Raw genomic sequence first — 18,872 nt, forward strand, 5'->3', positions numbered from 1 at the left:
CACAGTAACTTGTGTCCAGTGCTGATTTTTGTAGAGTTTATTGTAGGAAGGATCGGGGTCCTGGTGTACTCAGAAAGAAACCAGCTAAGTAAATCTATATTAGCTTTGCTGTTCAAACAACATCTTGGACCATTAAAACTAAAACTAACAAGAAAAGATTTTAAAAACTGGTTTTGTACCTGTGGATACCTTTCATTTTTGTTCAATAGGGTTTATAATGAAATGGCAACAGACATGTAGAAAGCATTTACTTACCTTTCTGTTTCCTTGGCTTAGTCTTTCAGGACAATACAGTCATTTTACAGTCCGTCCTGGGGAAGGGAAAGAGCATAATTGCTGAGAAATGAATTGTGAGTTGAAAGTCTCTAATCTTTGCCTGCCAACCCACACTCCTTCTTGCTCTAAGCAGGTATTGAGGAAAGGAATTCGGGTGCCTTAAGATGAAAATGGGCTCACAATGCTTTTTGCTTTGTTTTTGTTGCTTGTTTGGGTGGTTTCTTGGTGGTTTTTTTTTTGTTGTTGTTGTTTTCTCCCCAGAAATGAGCAGGAGACCCCTCCAGCCCTCTGCAAAACTGCTCTATGCTCCATTGTACCCATAAATTCCTCCAGTACTTCTATTGACCTGGATGCTGTGGTTTCAGTCAAACCCTGGCTCCGTGTGGATGTGTGGGGCCATCCCCTCTCCCCCAGCTGAGTGTTTGGGTGTAGATACCCAGGCTGGAGCCAAGCCCTTCTCCTCTGCTGGAGAGGAAATGCATCCTGAAGTGCCTGTTTGGTCTCCCCAAACTGTCTGAGAATCCATCTGGGACAAGCACAGAAAGGGATATTTCCAGTCTGATAGCCCTATTTGCTCAGGAGAACCTCACTTTACACAGAGGGTCAGCCTTGGTGTTTCTGTCACTTCTTTTCATCAAAATGTTTATTTCCTATCACAGGTATGTCATTCAAATCAATAGCAAACACTCTAATCTTATCTTTTAACCAAATATTAGCCACGCTTTCTATTTGCAAGCTAACATTAACTCACACTAACCCCTTTTCTGCAAACAGGACTCCCATTGTAAGCCTTTTCTTTATACCTGCTATTATTTCTGCCTTTAATGTCTAAACCCGGTACAGCAGCACAATTAACTGCTTTACTTAACATGCAAGTTTATAAAGTGATCTCCATGACACCACTGACATGAAGAAAGTAAGTGGGGTTAAACTGGCTCTCATTACAAGCTGATCTTTGTACACTCTTTGGTTGGTGGAACTGGCAGCAGACATGTACTGCAGAATTAAAATTAAAAGTTATGAGAACCATCGCTACATAATGGTGAGATCAGACAAGAATGGGAGAATCCTCACAAGTCTTTAATCTCCATCAAGCCAAGATATTGTTTCTGCTTTGTTCTGTAGTTTAAAATAAATCCTTAATGATGCTGTCATCGTCTCATTTTGTGGTCTTCATTTCCTCCTGATTATAAATAAGAATCAGGTTTCCCTTCAGCAGGGCTGGGAGGCAGGGGAGTTCAAACTCTTCTGTTCACAGCCAGCCAGAACTGCTTTTCCCACTGCAGTGTTTCAGATCTTCAGCTCCCTGGACTGAGACTGCTTTGATGGTGAGTTCACAGACACAGTTCAGAGGTTTTGTCCCACTGGCCACAAGTGCTCCAGGGTGAGGCTGAGGGAGAAGTCCCCATGGCTCTGAATCAGGGACAGGCTGGGATTAGGTGTTGGTGAGTGACTGAAATGGTGACTTTCCCCTGCCAACAAAACACATCCTTGTCCAAGTGGAGCCCACAAACAGGTAAGTGAGCTAATTCTGTGCCACACTCGGTGAAGAGCAGCAGTTTAACACAATTTTAGAAGTAGTAGCAGTGGCTGAGACCGCGAGTGACTAATGCATGACTAAGGTTTCTATAGAAGCTGTGAGGTGAAGGTAATGCTCAGTTCTGCTCAGATTTATGAAGGCTGTGATCAGCAGGTATGCCAAAACGGAGAGATGGGTTTCAAAAGGCTTGAGAATGAGGCAGAATTCCAGGGCTGCAGGGCAGATACCATATCTGAGTGAGTTTTGTAATAACAACGCCAAGGACATGACAGAAAAAACCACTTGAACCACCCACTCCCCTTCAGGAGTATTTCTGCTCTTGAAACTCCATGTAATAGGCACTCAGACAAGTACTGAAAGGATTCAGCAATGGAATAGCTGCTGAAGAAGCTGCAAGGATTCACCTGTAAAGAAGCAATAGAGAAACTAGCAGTGAGATCTCTGGGTGTGGAAAGCAGGATGATGAGATTAGAGAAAATGAAAAGTTTCCACCTGGTTTGTAAATATTAATGTGAAGGACTCAGCACAGGCAGTGTCTTGTGAGCACCTTCTTTTAGCACCCCCGTTTCAGTAGGATGCTGGAGATTTGCAATGCAAATGTGCTTGCATGAAAGTCCTCCCAGGGAAAAGAGGCAGATCTAATCGTTCAGGGCAAGGCAAGAAGGTGCTTGAGTAATTTTATCTCTGTGCATGTACTGGATGTGAAGCCTTGGGGTTTCTGGATGGAAAACACCTGAACTTAGCATTCATTAAAGAGAGCTGGGTTCTAACCACTGTATCCTCGGTAAGTAGCACATCAGTAGGAGGGCAAAATAACAATTGCTCCAGGCTCGGAGACGCTTTTTGCATTACTGCTACTCCAATTATTTCCTTTTTTGCACATGTTCAGCAGTCTCTCGCCTCTGTAATTACCACACTGAACACTTTAGCTATTAGATACAGCTACTAGACTTTTAACAAGACATCATTACTTGCACTTGCTATCTCGCAGTTTAGCAACATCTTTGAGACCAGTGTAACAGCCTCTCAGACCTGTGCATGGACTCATGTGTATAAAAGCTGGCTGCAGCCAGAGATTTTGCTAAGAAACAGAAAAGAAGCCAAGGAGAGAGCTGCAGAATGTGGAAGCCGATGCACACTATGGACCTGGTTTGAATATTCTAGTTAAAAGTTCTTTTTAATATCTGTATTGGGCAAATTTTTCCTTTTATTGAGGAATAGTGGCTGAGGATGAGAATGGCCAAATCAGAAAGCATGCTGAAAGCCTCTGAGGTTTTCTGGGAGGTCAGATGTGAGGGCAGCTGTGTATCAGCTGTCCTTAGACACCTAAGGGAAGGGGGAAGGCAGGTTGGGAAGGTTTGCCTTTGCCCAGCTTTCCCTCTGTCTGGCAATTTATTTCCTGTGCTCTGTGCTCTTGTGATGGTGCAGAATACTAAAAGGAGGTAATTTTTGTACACTCAAGCAAGCAGAAGCATGGTGGGCCAGGTTACCTGATTAGCTGCTGGATTTTCTGTGCTAACCCCAGGAGGCCAGGCAGAGCAGGCATTTAAAAACTCATCCATCTCTTGTCTCTCTGTCTTTGAATTTGCATAATTAAAAGTGAATTACTTGCTGTATTTTTAATATATGCAGTGAAAATGCATGAAAAGCTGAAAAATTACAGCAATCCAGTAATTCATGTCATGTCCCATTCAGAATTACAGCTTTCCAGTCCCAGCTCAAACACGGAGGATTTCCTGCCACCATAAAGCTGTAATTGCTGAATTAATAACAGCAGGTTTTGAAGAGCCACTGCACAGACTCTCTGACCCAGGTAATAGAAACACTCATGTTAAAGCGAATTTGATACATGTGATTTAATCTATTTCATATTAGGCTCAAGTAGTGAAAACCCTTGCTGTCTTTGCCATGGGGTGTGATGAGAACCAGCAAGGTGTTTAGCTTGAGGCAGCCAGTGGGGACTAGAAATCAAATCTCAGGGACAAGCCAGGCTACTTGTCCTTCTACCAGGGAACTGGAACCCCAAATGTGTTAGTCTGCTCTGCACATCTGGGAGGTGGAATAAATTCTCCACCCAGCTGCAAAAGCATGGAGAATCGGATGCAAATGTAGATGGTGAAAAGCTTCTGCTAATGTTTCATTATTCCAGGATTTTATCATCAATTACTAAAAAAAAAAAAAAAAAACAACCCAGCTTCATCCTCACCTTCTGGTTTGGAAACAAACTCTGCAGCTGCTGCTCTCTGCAAAATGTGATGTCAGCTGTCTCCCACAGCTACGGCACCCATCAGCACTGGGATGAAGGGACTGATGTATCCAAACAGAATGATCAGAAGTTAACTGAAATGGCATGATCTGAATGAAAAGTTACTTTTTTTCTCTCCTTTGGTTCTTGTTGCCGTGGTCTGGGGTTTTTTTAAGGGTTACTTAGGTACTGGAGGAAGCTGGTGATCCATTTGCAGTGAATTCCTCAGGCTGAGACCCTGGATGCAGCAGCCATTTGAACCTAAGTGGCTTTACGTGTATTTCAATAGGCTTTGTGATTCTTGGTCACTGCTGTAATCTGATTCAAGCTGTTAGAGATCAATTGGCCCATGTCAAAGGATCTGCTTGTACCGTGGGATTGATTTAGTGAACAACTATTCACGTTGCAACGTTCAGCTGCAGCAAAAGACAAGATGTATGAGCAGTCAGAAACTGAACTTCTCAGCTCAGGATAATGTCCTGTGCTGGGGATCTTTGAAATAGTCTCACCGAGGTTGTATGGACATTGTGGATAAAATGAACTGGCAGTTTCCAGAGCTGGCAATCTGGTTCCTTTCGTAAGAATTACCATCATTAATTAAAATCTCTTTTTCTGTCGAATTATTTCAGCTCTAATTCTCTTGCAGGTTCATAAATAGTAACATTCCGTTGTCCTGGAAAAAAGTTCATTTTTCTCCTTTTCCTTCTCTTTGTCACTGCCCTCAATTCTCTGCCCTCTCATGGCTTAAGGTAATTAAACTTCCACAGCCTGGTCACCTCTCTGAAATATTTAAATACAATCAAAGACATTCTCATGTTCCTTTTGTGGGCAAATTCCATGAGAGTCTTGAAAAAAAAGGGTGTGCTTTTACCTTCTGCAAATAACAGGTGAGGGGCCGGGGATGCCAAGTTCTTTCCACGCTGGTTCACTATTACCCAGACCCTGGGCTGCCCAGTTCTAATTCTGAAGGCAAACATTTCAATCCTTGCAGCTTGTAGGAATTGTGAAATGTATCTAACCTCATCGTTGTAATTGTCTCCTCGCCGTTGAACACTGAGATTACAGCATTTACTGCCCGATGTGGGTAATTCTCTCAGCTGAACTTTTGCATCCAGCAAAGAGATTTTTGCAGGATGTTCCTGGGGAAGATACATCTGGAATTTGTACATGCATGAATGCACATTGCAGAGTGGCTTGGGCTCACTCATGTTAATGGGGAGGAGAAGAATCTCCCCGGAGGCAGGTATATACGGCACTGCTACCCAAAGCCCTGGGCATTTGGAGGGAGAATAAGCATAAACAGTGATGTTAAGGCAGAAGATCCTGCTTTGGGCAGCTTGAGGTTGAAGTAGGATCTTCCCAGTCTGTCAGCAAGGGGAGGGTTTTTATCAGTTCCCTGATAACAGGGAGATCTGCCTTCCTGTGGATGTTTAGATTGCTGGCTGAAGTTTTCTTGAGTTTTCCTTTATGAAGTGTCAAGTTTTAGTATAAGAAAATATCAACCGCAGCTAAAGGTCAGAGTAAATCATGAATAAAATTCCACAAACTGATATTCAGCAAAGAACAAAAAGTAATATCAGAGGTTAATTCTAATTTACATAAATGCTCTCCCTAGACCAGAGGCCCTCAAGAGGAGCTCCTGTGCTTCCCTCTTGGAGATGAAGATCTGCCAGGCAAGACAAGAAATCTGGAACATGATTGGGATGTCCACTAATTTCACCATTAAAACAGAAGGTGGTACCTGAATCATTGCAATGATATGGAAAGCTTTTCTGAATGCTTTTATTTTAAGAAAAAAACCTAAAAATCCAATGTCTTCCTCCAAAAACGCAGAGATGCCACTGATAGCAGGTATCTGTGGAGGTTTCTGCTCAGCAGCACATTGGCTGACACCAGAGAACAAGCAGGAGACAAAGATTGCTGCTCCAGCTGTCATTTTGCTTGCTAGGTTGCACTATGAGGGAAGACAGAATCAGGGTCTACTGCCTGTTTTAAGCACAGAGGAGAAGTTCCATCTGTGGAACAGCTCCCAGGCTGGGAGGATCTGTCAGACCTGCCCTTCTGACCAGCACTTCGTGCCACTATTCAATTCCTGCTTGGTCCAGAGTGCAAAGTCTTTGTGATTTCACAGTCAAGCACTTTTGGCTGTTCATGGTGGGTTTCCAAGTAGGATTTCAGTAGCAACATTTTAATGGCTCTGAGTCCCTGAATCCACGGTGTCTATCAAACCAGCCCAATTCTGCTTAGAAGCAATTAGTTCTGTGAGCTGCAAAGACAACAGGATTTCCAGAGCCCGTGTCCTGCATTTATCTCTGCATAAATGGAGAGCTCATTTGTCTACTTACCAAGGTGCCTTTTTCACAAAATTTGTAGGAATGTTAATACCTTGACTACACATGGTTATGCTTATTCAGAGAGGCTTTGTGATCACATAAAACTTAAGAAAGCATAAAAGGAATCAGTTTTCTTGGATATTTGCAGCGCTGGCTGTATGAGAAAGGAGTGGCAGAAGCGGAGTGAAGGAAAAATGCACGTCCACAGATCACAGACAGAAAAGTAGGTGTTTTGAAATACTTTGATGGCAACACAAATGATGTCTCCTCTCCAGTGTGGGGGCTTTTGAAAGCTCACTAGGCAGCAAAATGAAATGTTTTATGGTTTTGCCAAGCACAGCACAGCCACTGATATTATACTTGCAATTTCATGACCTGGTAAACAGATACCTTTGTGCTTAGGGGTCTAAATGTCAGTGGTGTAGAAAACTGATGATTATGCTGCTTTGTGAAACAGGAGCTTCTTCAGGAGAAATATATCACACCTGCAGCAGCATCACTTGATATTTGCCCTTGTAAAGCATAACCTTGTGACTAGTGCTTTCAGTGAGATAAGGAGTGAAGGGAGCTGGTGGGACAGCTGAGCTGGAGATACGTTTATCTCCTGCAGCATGGGCTGTATGGGAAATGTGTTGCCTCTTTGAATGCAGTGATTCAGCACCACATGCCAGTATTGGATTCTTGTCTTGGTCCAGTGGACAAGCTTTCTGGGTCTCAATACAACTGCAGCCCAAGCCTGCCATTTTCTGTAGGAGAAAGCCTTTCAGGAACGACCCCCTGTGGGCTGTCAGCTCTGAAATGATGGTGTCTATCAAACCTATTGATGACTTTTCTTGATGGCTGCATCAAGCCACCTGCAAGGCCTGTAGATCTGATGTAGCTTATTTTATCAATTAATCAGGGATAGAAAAACATGGCTGTGGGAGAAGGGAACCCGTGGCTGTGAGTTTCCACAGAAATCCTTTTGCTTTCAGCAGGGAATGGTAGCTCTATGCTATTCTCACAGTGTCTTATCTAATGTGCTATTGACGCCATTGCATTTGCTTTCAAACACAGTCATTAGAACATTTAATTTGCAGCAGCTGTAATTTATATTTGTAATTTTGTCTAAGATCAATAAAGGAAACTGAAGAGATTTATAGTCCCAGTTTCAACTAAGATAAATTGAAACAGACTCTGTTTCCCTGAAAAGCTTTATTTAACCAGCATTATAAAAGAACAAAATGAATTAGATGAGATATTTGCATGCAAGCGTGGGTAAATAATCCCTTGTGTCTGGAAGAAATATTGGAAAGGGTGAACATGGTCAGTGTGTTCTTCTCTGAAATACAAATAAACTCCCGGGAAATGTTACCTTCGTGTAGGATCTAATGGGAGTCAAGGAAGCATTTCAAAATGCTTCTTAGCAGCAGCAGTCGATAAATATCCTTGAGATCTGTTGTATTAATACTGCATAATCAGCCTGTAGCTGCATGTTTTAATACTGTCAGGATGAGTCTGAGAGTGGAAAGTGAGACCCTGAAAGCACAGCTCTGCCTTATTTTACAGCAATCCTTGAACACGGGTTGCAGAAATGTGTTAATAATTTTTGAAAAGTCTGTATTCATTTATGAAATATTCATGTTCCAAGCACTGCCTCATGCCTGGGAAGAGGTGCCTCTCCCATACAGCAATTAGCTGAGGGATTATGCTGAGCAGAAGAGACGTGAGCAGTGTCAGGCCAGCTCAGGGCTGTAGTAGTTTCAAGAAGAGTCTGACAGAGGGAAGGCAGAAATTCCTAATGAACCTTTCTCCTTCTGCACAGCAGCAGGACAGGACAGTGGAGCAGTAATCTGAGGGCTGAAGGAGATCCCTGAAGCTGGCCCAGGACAGGGCACAGCTCAGCAGCTGGTGGCTGTGCTCATCCCTTGTGCTCTGAAGCCCTTTAAACAGGCCCTGGGGGAAGGCAGTATATCCTTTCTCCAGCTCTGGTCATTTGGTTTCTGCCTAATCCAGCTGCCGGCTGCTGATAGACTGCTGCTAGTGCTGTGCCAGGGCACGTGCTCCTCTACTCTGCCATGCAGCCAGGCTTGAAATTCCTGCTGTTTTGCAGAAAGCTTCACTTCATACTGTTGTGTGATCACATCATACTGAAGAAAAAGAGAATCTGTGGCATGAAGGAGAAAGTTCCACAATAAGACCTGGACTTCCTCCCTTCCTCCACCAGGCAGGTTTTTTTTTTTTTTTTTTTTTTTTTTTGGTTTTTTTTTTTTTTTTTTTGGGGGGGGGAGGGGTTTTTTGGTGTTTTTTTTTTTGATTTCTTGGGGGGTTTTTGGGTTGATTTTTTTTTTATGCCGTTTTGGAATAGGTTTTTCAATATGGTATAGGTTTTTCAATATCATTATGTTTAGTCTTGGAGTTTTGCCAAACTGCTGTACCCTTCCTAGGCTTGATTCATATTCCCTCAGCCCTCACCTGTGTCAGAGCTCCTGGATGCGTGGTGTTCATGGAGCAGCTCACCTTTCCCCTGTCAGCCTGGGAAGATGCCTGACACATTCTGCAGGTATTTATCCCTGAGGGCAGCAATCCAGGCTGGAAAGTGGTGAAACTAATCTGGGCTATTCTTAGGTTGCTAAAATGGGTGAGGGTAGGAGAGAAAAGATCCCGATTTCCTACACTTCCACTCGTCTCCTCCCATGAAGGTTACAGAGAAAGCCAGGGAAGGACCTGCCCCATCTGTGTGTGTGTGTCATGAGGGGGATTTGGCTGTAAATGCTAACTGTAAAGGCAGCTTCATACTGTTCTCCTTTCTGTTCTTGTGGCTGGTTGTTTGAATTCAATTAATTTAATCTGTTTTTAATAGTGCAGAGCTGCCATCTCTCCAGTACCTTGTAAACAACAATTTTTGCTGTAGGCAGTCAACCAGCACCCTGTGTCTGCTCATCAAGGGTTGAATGTCACCATTATGATCTTGGACTTCATGTGACTAATGTCTGAACTGCAGCAAAGTGTGTTTTATGGGCCACGAGATTGTACAATGCAAAATTATTTCTATTCTTATAACTGCTGTTAGTTAACAGTGGTTTACATGTTAAGAGAATTACTAGATATGCCATCAAGGGATTCTGGTAGCAGGGCCAGAATAGAGGCAGAGAATGTCTGGAGGCAGACAGACCTTCTGAGGTCCTTCTCTTGCAAATGAATAACACAGGAGCAAATGTGTCAAGGGAAAAAGAAGCTGAGAGTCAAGGCTGAGCATCACATGGTGAATTTAATAGAAGAACTGAGTAGTAGCCTGTAATCTTGGACCACTGCTAGGCCTACATCATTATCCTGTTCATCCAAACAAAGCTGTGGCACGCTGAAGCCCCAGGTGCTTTGTTTATTGCGTGCAATCCGTTCAACTTGTCATTTCACCTACACTTTCTATTACCCAGTGTTTTCCTTAGAAGCTTCTAACAAACGATTCAGGTGAAAGATTTCTTGAAATGAATAGCTGTTTGTGACTCAGTGCATGGTATTGGATTTCACCTGCCGTGGCTTCTGGGAGAGAGAACTTCAGAAGGAACAATAGATAGATTTAAATGACTGGTGGGTCAGTTGGAGGACTTGCAGTCCCATGTAATGGCCCTGTGTCTGTTGTCAGCCTGCTCTGGTTCAAGCTGCAGCCTCCTGGAGGCAGGATGGGCTGTGCTGCTGTCACCACCAGTGAGGCTGGGGAGTGGATTTCCTTCCAGTGTTTTCTGGTTGTCTGTCCTGAGTGTCTGTGCTGTCCTGTGTGGGAGTGCAAGGAGGGATGGCCAACCTCAAACTGCAACAGGAGGGATCCTCTGCTAAGGAGGGCTTGTTTCTAACAACAAGATCCCTCTACCAAGCTTCAGAAAACAAGCTTTTAGTCCACATTGCAGCACAGCCAAAGCCTCTGTAGTGTCCTCTCCACTTTATTGCACCTCTGAATTTGGACATTGTGGGATGAGTGTGACTGAGGAAAACATTCCCAAATTTAACACCTCACGAAGATGGGCTGGATTTTCCTACGGCCTTTCACTGGTGGGTGAACACTGGGCTGTCCTGAGGCTTGGAGCCCACCAGTTCAACCCTGCAGACACCAGTGCTGGGAGTCCCAGCTGCCGTCCAGAGGCTGTCAGCCCTGCACACTCCTCTGCAGTGGGCAGGGGGGATCCATCTCCGTGCCTGGGGTCCCTGGGGTGAGCAAATGAGAGGAAGGCATGTTTGAGATGAATGCCATTAAGCCAGCGTTTCAAGTTGCTACATAATTGGCAGCATTGTGAAGCTCCTCCAGGGAGAAAGCTTCTGGTGGTAGCTCTCTCTGTGCCTCCCTGCTGTGAGTCATTGTGAACTCAAGTTCAGAGGAATTGGTACCAAGGAAAAAGCATTGAGATAATAACCTTGAAAAATCAGAGGAGAGAAGAGGGGAGGGGGGAGAAGGGAAAAAATTTATTCCCTGGAAGGAGCTGAACTGCCTCACCCTAAAAGCATTCTGTAAATCATGGAATCAGGCTTCCCAAGGATCTGCCTTTATCAAAGGCATCATGCTCTGAGGGTGGAGGGACATGTGCTTTGGGATTTAAGGACTGGCCATATGGTGTCACACAGCCTAAGCCAGTGGTTGGTGTGCTGCCAGTTTGCAAGCCAACTCATCAAGGCAATGAAAAGGTTTTTAAATCTTATGCCTGCAATTATAAGGAACAATAGTTTGTAGTGCCTCGGGAGAAGCAGTGTGCTGTGACTGCTTTTCTCTAAGCATGCAGGCCTCTGGTGTTAAGAACAGTAACATCTATTGAAGCATGTTTTACCTTTCTGAGAGCCACAGACAATGGCATGTTGTGTGGGAATTTCGTGGTGTTTGCTAGCTGCTGGGCCTTCTTTTCTTGGAGATAAACACGCTTTGTGTTATTAAGAAAGAGCCTTCAAGTTGCTGTTCTGATTTGTATTCCCTTCTACACTGGGGCATGCATTTATTGTTTGTTAAGGGCTGACAGCCCTGGAAACCTAAGCTCTCTGTTTATCCACAGAGTGAAGTTCCTCTCTCTAGAGGGGATGCCAAAGGCACTAATTGTCAATGATGCTGTTGCGCACACCAAAAAATCCTCTCTCTCAGAATATTTTTGCCATGTGAGTGAAAACTCCTGAAATGGAAGGTGAATATGTCTGACAAAGACAACGGGGCTTTAGTTTGGGGATGGAGGCAAGGCCAGGAGAAGGAGAGGAAAAGCATGTTGTGCTGTCAGGTGGGAGATTGGTCCACACGATTCATCTCTCCTTACACAGTCAAAAATGATGGTGAGCCTGCTGCTGTTATTCCAGGGACACAAAGAAGAGGGAGAGGGAGATTTTTTGCAGCAGTAAAAATGCTTTCCTCACCTTGCACGCTGATTTTGAATGTGATCTTGACGTATGACTGCATCACAACTTGCAAAAATGAGAATTCAGAGAAGCGACTGGTTACTGCCAGCCTACAAAGAATAACGTTGAAAGGCTTTTTTATTTACTTATTTCCTTCTGTAAAAAGAAGGTGATGCTAGGGAGAAAAACTAAATTTAACAAGAAGCTGAAGTTCTATCTCCTCTGTTGCATTCCTTTAACAAAGTAGGCTGCATCTTCCAGCCTTAGAAAGTTCTGAAAACCCAGAGAGCTGGAAGCTCCCATTTAATAATCTGAGGAAAGATGGTAGCTTTGGCCCTGTGTTTGTTTTGCAGGGCATCTACTTCAGGAACATAAAAGCAAATTTATTTTAATTATATCAATTTATGTTCATTAAAAAGTCTTCTCCATAACTAACCCTGGTATTGAATTGCTGTGTATCTCTTCCTAATTCACTCACACAATGTTTATTCAATTTAATTGACAGTAAGGGTGAATTTATAGGACTATAATTCACACTTCTGGTGAAAGGAAAAAACAATGTGGAACTATATTATTTGCTGCAAAAGTGAAGTAGGGAGATTCATCAGAGCAAACTCTATATACAGTTTTAATAGTTTCCCTCATCAGGGTCTCTTAATAGGGTTTCTATCGCAATTACTTTAGGCCATTTCGAACTGCTTATTGTGAGAAGTTGTCAAACAATACTGAAATAAATCCAAGTACTAGAGGAGTTTTTAAGAGTGTAACCTGTTCACTTCTTTCTTTTTTTGATACCCCTCTATCTGGAATAAAAATACTGAATTTCCAAAAGATCTCCATTTGCTGGAGAGCCTGGCTGGGTCACGAGTAAGGAAGGTATTTTCAGCCAAACTGTTGATAATTGTTGCTTAGCTTTCCTTGGCACAGGTCTGTGGAAAAAATCTTCAGATAACTGGATATCAAAGGGCAAAAGCCCACCACCCTTCCTGTTGGAGGAGGGTTTGGTGTGGGGGGTGACACATCCAAGCACTCAGGAGAGTCTGGTTTTGCCAGACCCCACATCACAGAACTCCTCTGAGAAACCCCAAAAGATAAGGCTGAAATCAGAGTCCCAAAATGGGTCTGATCTTTCCTGGCAGTCTGTGGGCTTTTGAGCTGGAGGGATTTCTGTGGGAACTGAATCCCAGTGAGGAGCAAAGTGGGATCTGACCACATGGCCCACGTGCTTACGGGGAAGCAGTCTGTGCTTAAGGTTTGGGGTTTCAAGAAATTGCTGGTTGCCAGCTGAGTATAGACCTTTGAAATGACAAGATATTTTTTTCTTGTGCTATAATAAGTAAAGGTAATATGATGCTAAGAATTAAGAAGTGGAGTTTATTTGTCCAGGCAATCACCCTTCAGTATAAAAATCAAAGGCACTGATGAACTGTGGCCTCACTGTGTGAAGATTTTACAATATCATGATTACTATCAGATCTCAGTAGCTTCCAGTAATGTGTAAGTAGCATCAACAATTGCTATCACACAATTTCATTGGGCTTTCAGATAAGTATCTAGAAGTAGAACCAGGTTTTAGAGGTATAAAGAATGCAATTACCATTTTAATATCTCTGCACAGGGAACAGGAAGATTAATTTTTCTAGGTCTATTTTTGAGATTTTTTTTTCACAGGTTGGGAGAGATATGTAAAAAGCTGGCTACAATACACTAGAAATAAATTAAGAGCTGCTGATAGCTAATTAAAGCAACACAACTAGATAGCAGAATTACTGGAAAAATCAGAATCTCTTGTGCCTTAAAATCATGCAGTACTTGTGATTGGGTTTTCAAGAAGAAAGAGGAGAAATGTTGAGATTGTAGGCTCTTGATTCTTAATGAATTCTGAGCCAACATGTTCAAAGCAGGGCTCTGTCTCAGAAGTCCAGAGACCAGAAAGAAAAAGAAAAAAAGTCTTTCTTCCTCTTTAGGCTGTATTTATTGTTATAACACTTGTGAGTGTATTTGCTGTTACCTGTGCATTCTTGTGTTGTAATATGTGGATACAGAGTATTTCATAGCCTAATTTTGGGTTCACTCACTGCTTCCTGACAAAGCTTTTCGAGTTGGTCCAGCACAAAATGCATTCCATTTCTAAAGAGTGTGGATATGTGACTACTTTATTGAGATCCAGTTTAAGGAAAGAGGTAGAAGCTGGGTAACCTGCCAGAGAGCTGGACTTCTTCTGGGGAGAAGCAATAGTTTTTTGGCCCAGAATCAGCAGGAGATTTGCTGCAAGCTGCTGGTGACCTTCTGTGTTCCTTCAAAACTCCACCTGACCTGAGCAAAGCTACATCTGGGGGGCCCAGGGGGGACAATGTATGGCCCCAATGGGGCTGATTTGACAGCTGTGACTAGGATGATGTCCCTGCAGCGAGGTGCCAGTGCTGAGGTGTTGAGTGGGGCAGTGAGGAGGACAAAGAACAAACGGGTCTTGTAAACCAAAGATTGAAGACTACAAATCTTCTTAGAGTTTCCCAAATCAAAATAAAAAGCGCCCCCCTTCCCCCCCCCCCCCTCCTTTTTTCCCCAGTAGGCATTTTTCTGCTTATTTAGGGTATGTATTACTTTGCATGGGTGCAAACCAGCAATCTTCACCAAACGGGAGGGGCACCAGCCGCACACGGGGCACGTCCCACCTCCGCTCCCCGTCCCCAGCCATCACAGATATCCAGCTTATATTTCAGGCCAGAGATAAGATATGGAAAAATCCATGGCTTTCAGATCTTGCTACAAATTAATCCGTTCAGCAGGCAGGAAGTTTTGAAGCGGGTTCAGTCTGGAGGTGTCACACGGAGCTGTGCGGTCACAGCGCGCCCGGCCACCGACAGCTCCTGGCAGCAGCCACGGGCAGGTGGCACATTGTAATGGCTCATTAATGGAGCTGGCCACGCTCCTGTGAGGGCAGGGAACATTGCTGTCTCCTGCAGCACGTTTCTGAGGGGGTTAGAGCCAGAGGTGTGGGGATCGTTGGGAGTATTGTGCAGGATTTTCTGGTTTGGGATGTGGGGCGGGAGGGAAGCAGGAGTACACAAAATACATAGACTTGGGGGACTCCAGAATATATGGCTGTGTTAACCCACATTGAGCTTCTCTAGGGGTAATATGACAGCCATAAACTCCTTGCTACAGTAACCTTAAAACTAGAAAATCACACATCTGAATAAACTCCTTTAATACACTGGCATATGAAAAAAACTCCGTGATTTTAAACCAGCCTTACTCAACCTGTCTGTCTTCAAGGAGTTAGATTTATGATCAATCCATTGACATCTGTTTTAAAATAAAATTTAATGAAATACAATTAGTTTGTATCTAGTGAAAGAAAGTAAGGAACATTTCCCCAGTATTTTCCTGTTAGCACCAGCTTCCTGTTTCCCAGTGATTATGACCCGTGACTTGAATTGGGATTTCTTGACACCCTTTTCCTGCTGCTGCTTTCCCCCTAAGTGTCAGTAATAGATATTCAAGAAGAAAACCATTTCAACACCACAAAATTTTCTAAAATTGGGAAAAGATGGGGTTTTTTACTCCTCCCAAGTATTGATGATGACTTCAGAAATATGAGGGTTTTTTTTAAATGCATGTATCTGAGCTTTGCAGAAGTTTATTCCAGAGCAGGTGTAGCCAGGGGTTAAGAGATGCTGTGTAAGAGACAGAGAGTCCAGAATCACAACCCACGTCATTTCTGGGCAGCACTGGGCACTCAGCCACCCACACCTGCATCCCCCCAGGGATGGCCCCAGGTGCTCTGGTGTCAAACCTGCAGGAGCCCTGGGCTGTGTTTGCAGTCCCAGCAGCAGCAGAACTGTGTGGGCTGTGTTCTCCATGGAATGGCCCAGCTCTGCACAGGCAGCTCTGCCTGTGGGCTCTCCTCCTGCCTTGGCATTTTGAAGTGTTTCGGCTCTGCAGCCTCACAGTGAATTCTCCTCTCTGCTGACGAGCTGCTTTCTGCACAACTCTGCAGCTCCATGGATCGTTTGGGGACGTGGATTTTAGTGATCAGTAGCAGCTCCCTGCAGGATTGACTGGCTCCTTACAGACCCCACATTTACCTGTGCACTGGGGTTAGGAGCTGCCCCGACCCTGCAAAGCAAGGAGAGGCTGGCCAGAACCACAGATTCTGCTGTGACTTTGGATAAATCCCTTAGCAGCCCTCCCTGTCACCTGGAAAACAGCAATAACTCCATCCTCCAGCCCTACAGAGGGTTACTGATAAATGTCTCTTCCTTTTGGAGAGCACTTGAATTGCACTTAGTCTTATTAATACAATTAGCCAAAGTGCCTGGTCAAAAGCTGATGTGATCCCTTTTTCTAATAGAATTATGTGTCTTGGTGGTGCTGAGCACTCTGCAGGTCACTCCAGTCACTTGCACAGAACAAAAAGAGCTGGGTTTAACTGCTGACACCACAGCCAGAGAAACAGATACTGGGTATATTCAGAAAGCCTTTATTAAAAAAAACCCCAAAAAACCAAAAACAAACTTACACGAGGAAAACTACAAATGCAAAAGAAGTACATTTGTAGTTTCTATTTAATTTCAACAGACCTCTGAATCCCAAACCCCATCACTGCTTTTGAGGGTTTTGATCATGACATGGATCAGCGTTGTCACTGGGGATTTCCAACTGGCACATTGGAGATACAAATGAAAAGTTCTCTCGCCAACTGTGTTTTATTTTTTAGCTTCACAGGAGGTTGTGCTTTAAAGTGAACTTTGACTTATTACTATATCAGAAAATTTTTTTAATTAAAACAAAAACAAACACTCACACACACAAAAAACCAAACAAAAAACAAAACAAACCCCCCCCCCCCAACAACCACCAACAAAAAACTACCAAAACAAAACAAAAAAAACCAAACCACAAAAAAAAAAAAAAAAAAAAAAAAAAAAAGGAGGGGGGGAGAGGGTGAAGAATTCTTAGAAAACCCTTTCCAAATGAAAAATTACTTTCTCTGTGGGACTCTTTCATGTCCATATTCTCCAGATGTTCCAGCAGAGTGTGAGGCTGGCAGGGAGGATGGGAGAGCAGTTCATGGTCCTGCCCCACTTTGCACAGATCTGTGCTGGAATCACGTCTGAGTGAGGCTGGCCAGGCCCATCTCTGGATAATCAGAAGGGAAAAATGCCACATATCTGAGTTAAATCAGCAGGGAAGAGCAAATTTTGACAGTTATGCCAAAGTAATTTGAATTAGACAAAGCTTTGATGACTACAAAGCTAGACTTGATATCCCAGTGGGAGCAGATTTTCTTGTTATGTGTTCATTTAATGATTTTTTTTTTTTTTTTTAACTCTGGGCAGAAATAAGGAAAAAATGGCTTTTTGACAGACTCTTATGTCTGATTCTGAGCTCCCAGGGAATGCAGAGAATTAGCCAGGCAAAATCCTGAAGAAGAAGCACCACCAAACTGGGACTTTTATTCCTTTATTCCTTTATTACTTAGGCTTCTGTTTGTGTGGAAAAGGTTAATTTTTGACAAGTAATTCCGAGTCCTTACTCATGTTTCAATCTTTAATAAACGCAACTTATAAAATATGGGGCAAATCTTCAAATGATGCAAGAGATTTGTTGCATATTTGTGCACACATTTCTTACAGTGGATGTGTGGAGCTTCTGCCTCGGGTAGATGTGAGTGCAGCAATGATCTGTGAGGAAGGTCAGTGCAGAGGAGCCGAAGCACATTTTTAATTTACACACCTATGTGCTGGTGGCAGGTGTTAAAACTGGCATCACCAGTTTCAGAGGGGCAAACACAAAAGATATGGGAAGATGTCTGGCATGATCAGCTTTAAGTCATGCACTTGAAAATGATACAATGTGAAGTGAGGAGTTTTTAATGCCGAGAATTTTATACTTCAGCGAGAACGCTCCAACCCTGTTGATGAGCTGACATCTGTGGTCAGTTATTTCCCAAAGGTACTGGCACTTTTATAATTAGGCTCTCAGTTAGCAATGCCTTTCTGCTCCTGCCTCACCCCACACAGATCTGCACTGGGGAGGTTTTCAGGTTTGACTTGTGCTGACCAGAAGTGACCAGAGCAAAGGAAGGGCTGAGATTGGTGTGGGCCTGTTTGTTCTGATGCCTTATGTTTCAGCTTTTGTGGTTTTCAGACTCCGTGCTGCCCAGGGGTGCAGTTCTGAGCTCACAGTCAGTGTCACTCAGCTCTTCACAGAGTAAGGAGACAAAACAAATCCTTTTCCTGCTGGACACCAAGGACAAACAACAGTGGGCAGGAGAGAGAAACAAGAAGGATGAGAGCTCACAACCCGAACCTGTAATTGGATAATTAACCCCAATATTTAAATGGACCAAAACGTACAGAAGTGTGAAACCTCGTGACTGGTTGGGCATTTTGTGTCCCTTTTGGGTCCACCTTGGGTGTAGCCCTGGCCAGACTCTTGTCCTGCCCAAGGTGTACCCTCAAGGCCTTTCAATAAATACCTACTTTATCCTCTAGCCCTGTCCAGCCTCTGTTTCAGGTCAGCCTTCCCAAGGCATCAGTTTTGCACTGAGGATGTTCGAATCATGCCTCCACTCCAGCGGGTTCCTCAGGGTCACAAAGGGCTCATTCCATGAGTGGGATGATGAATAGTTGCAAGAAGTCTTTTGTCACCCTGGGATAAAGCAGGAGCATGTTGCCTGGGGACACAACAGGAATGGCCTCCCTGGCTCCCACTGTGCCAAGAGCACTCAGGGGAGCAGCCAGAACTGCTGGCCAAGAAGTGTTCTCATCTTTGGACATCTTCATCATTTCAGACATTTTCCTGAAAGCAAATGACTTGTCTGGAGTGAAGCCTTCCTCCAGTGCCCCAGGACAGAACTGAGCTGGGAGATCTGAAGTGCACATTTGTTGGCACTGCTGCTCCTCTCCAACACAGACAGTGAGAGGCGGCCCCATCATCTGGAGGTGACCTCATCAAGGTGACTTTTCCCTCTGCTCATAATTAAAAATGCTGTTTCCTGCCAGAGTCCCATTCTCAGTATCTCCTTCAATGAAAATATGAAGTTTTCTCACAGATATTTCTTACTCAGTGGGATATGGGAGACCAGGGTTTTGCAATCTGCATTTGCAGAGGCTGGGCTTTA

The 18,872-nt window shown here is 43.7% G+C and overlaps 1 long non-coding RNA gene across 1 annotated transcript in view; it reads right to left on the reverse strand.

The window, feature by feature from the left end:
• LOC136367873 (uncharacterized) overlaps positions 1-16,675 on the reverse strand; it is a 505,302-nt gene extending 488,627 nt beyond the window's left edge. The window contains exon 1 of the long non-coding RNA XR_010744744.1: positions 16,644-16,675. This is a non-coding gene — a long non-coding RNA (uncharacterized lncRNA). The remainder of the gene's footprint in view (positions 1-16,643) is intronic.
• Positions 16,676-18,872: the final 2,197 nt, after the last annotated feature.

Source organism: Sylvia atricapilla, chromosome 15 (genome assembly GCF_009819655.1).
Source record: "Sylvia atricapilla isolate bSylAtr1 chromosome 15, bSylAtr1.pri, whole genome shotgun sequence".
Taxonomy (NCBI): Eukaryota; Metazoa; Chordata; class Aves; order Passeriformes; family Sylviidae; genus Sylvia; species Sylvia atricapilla.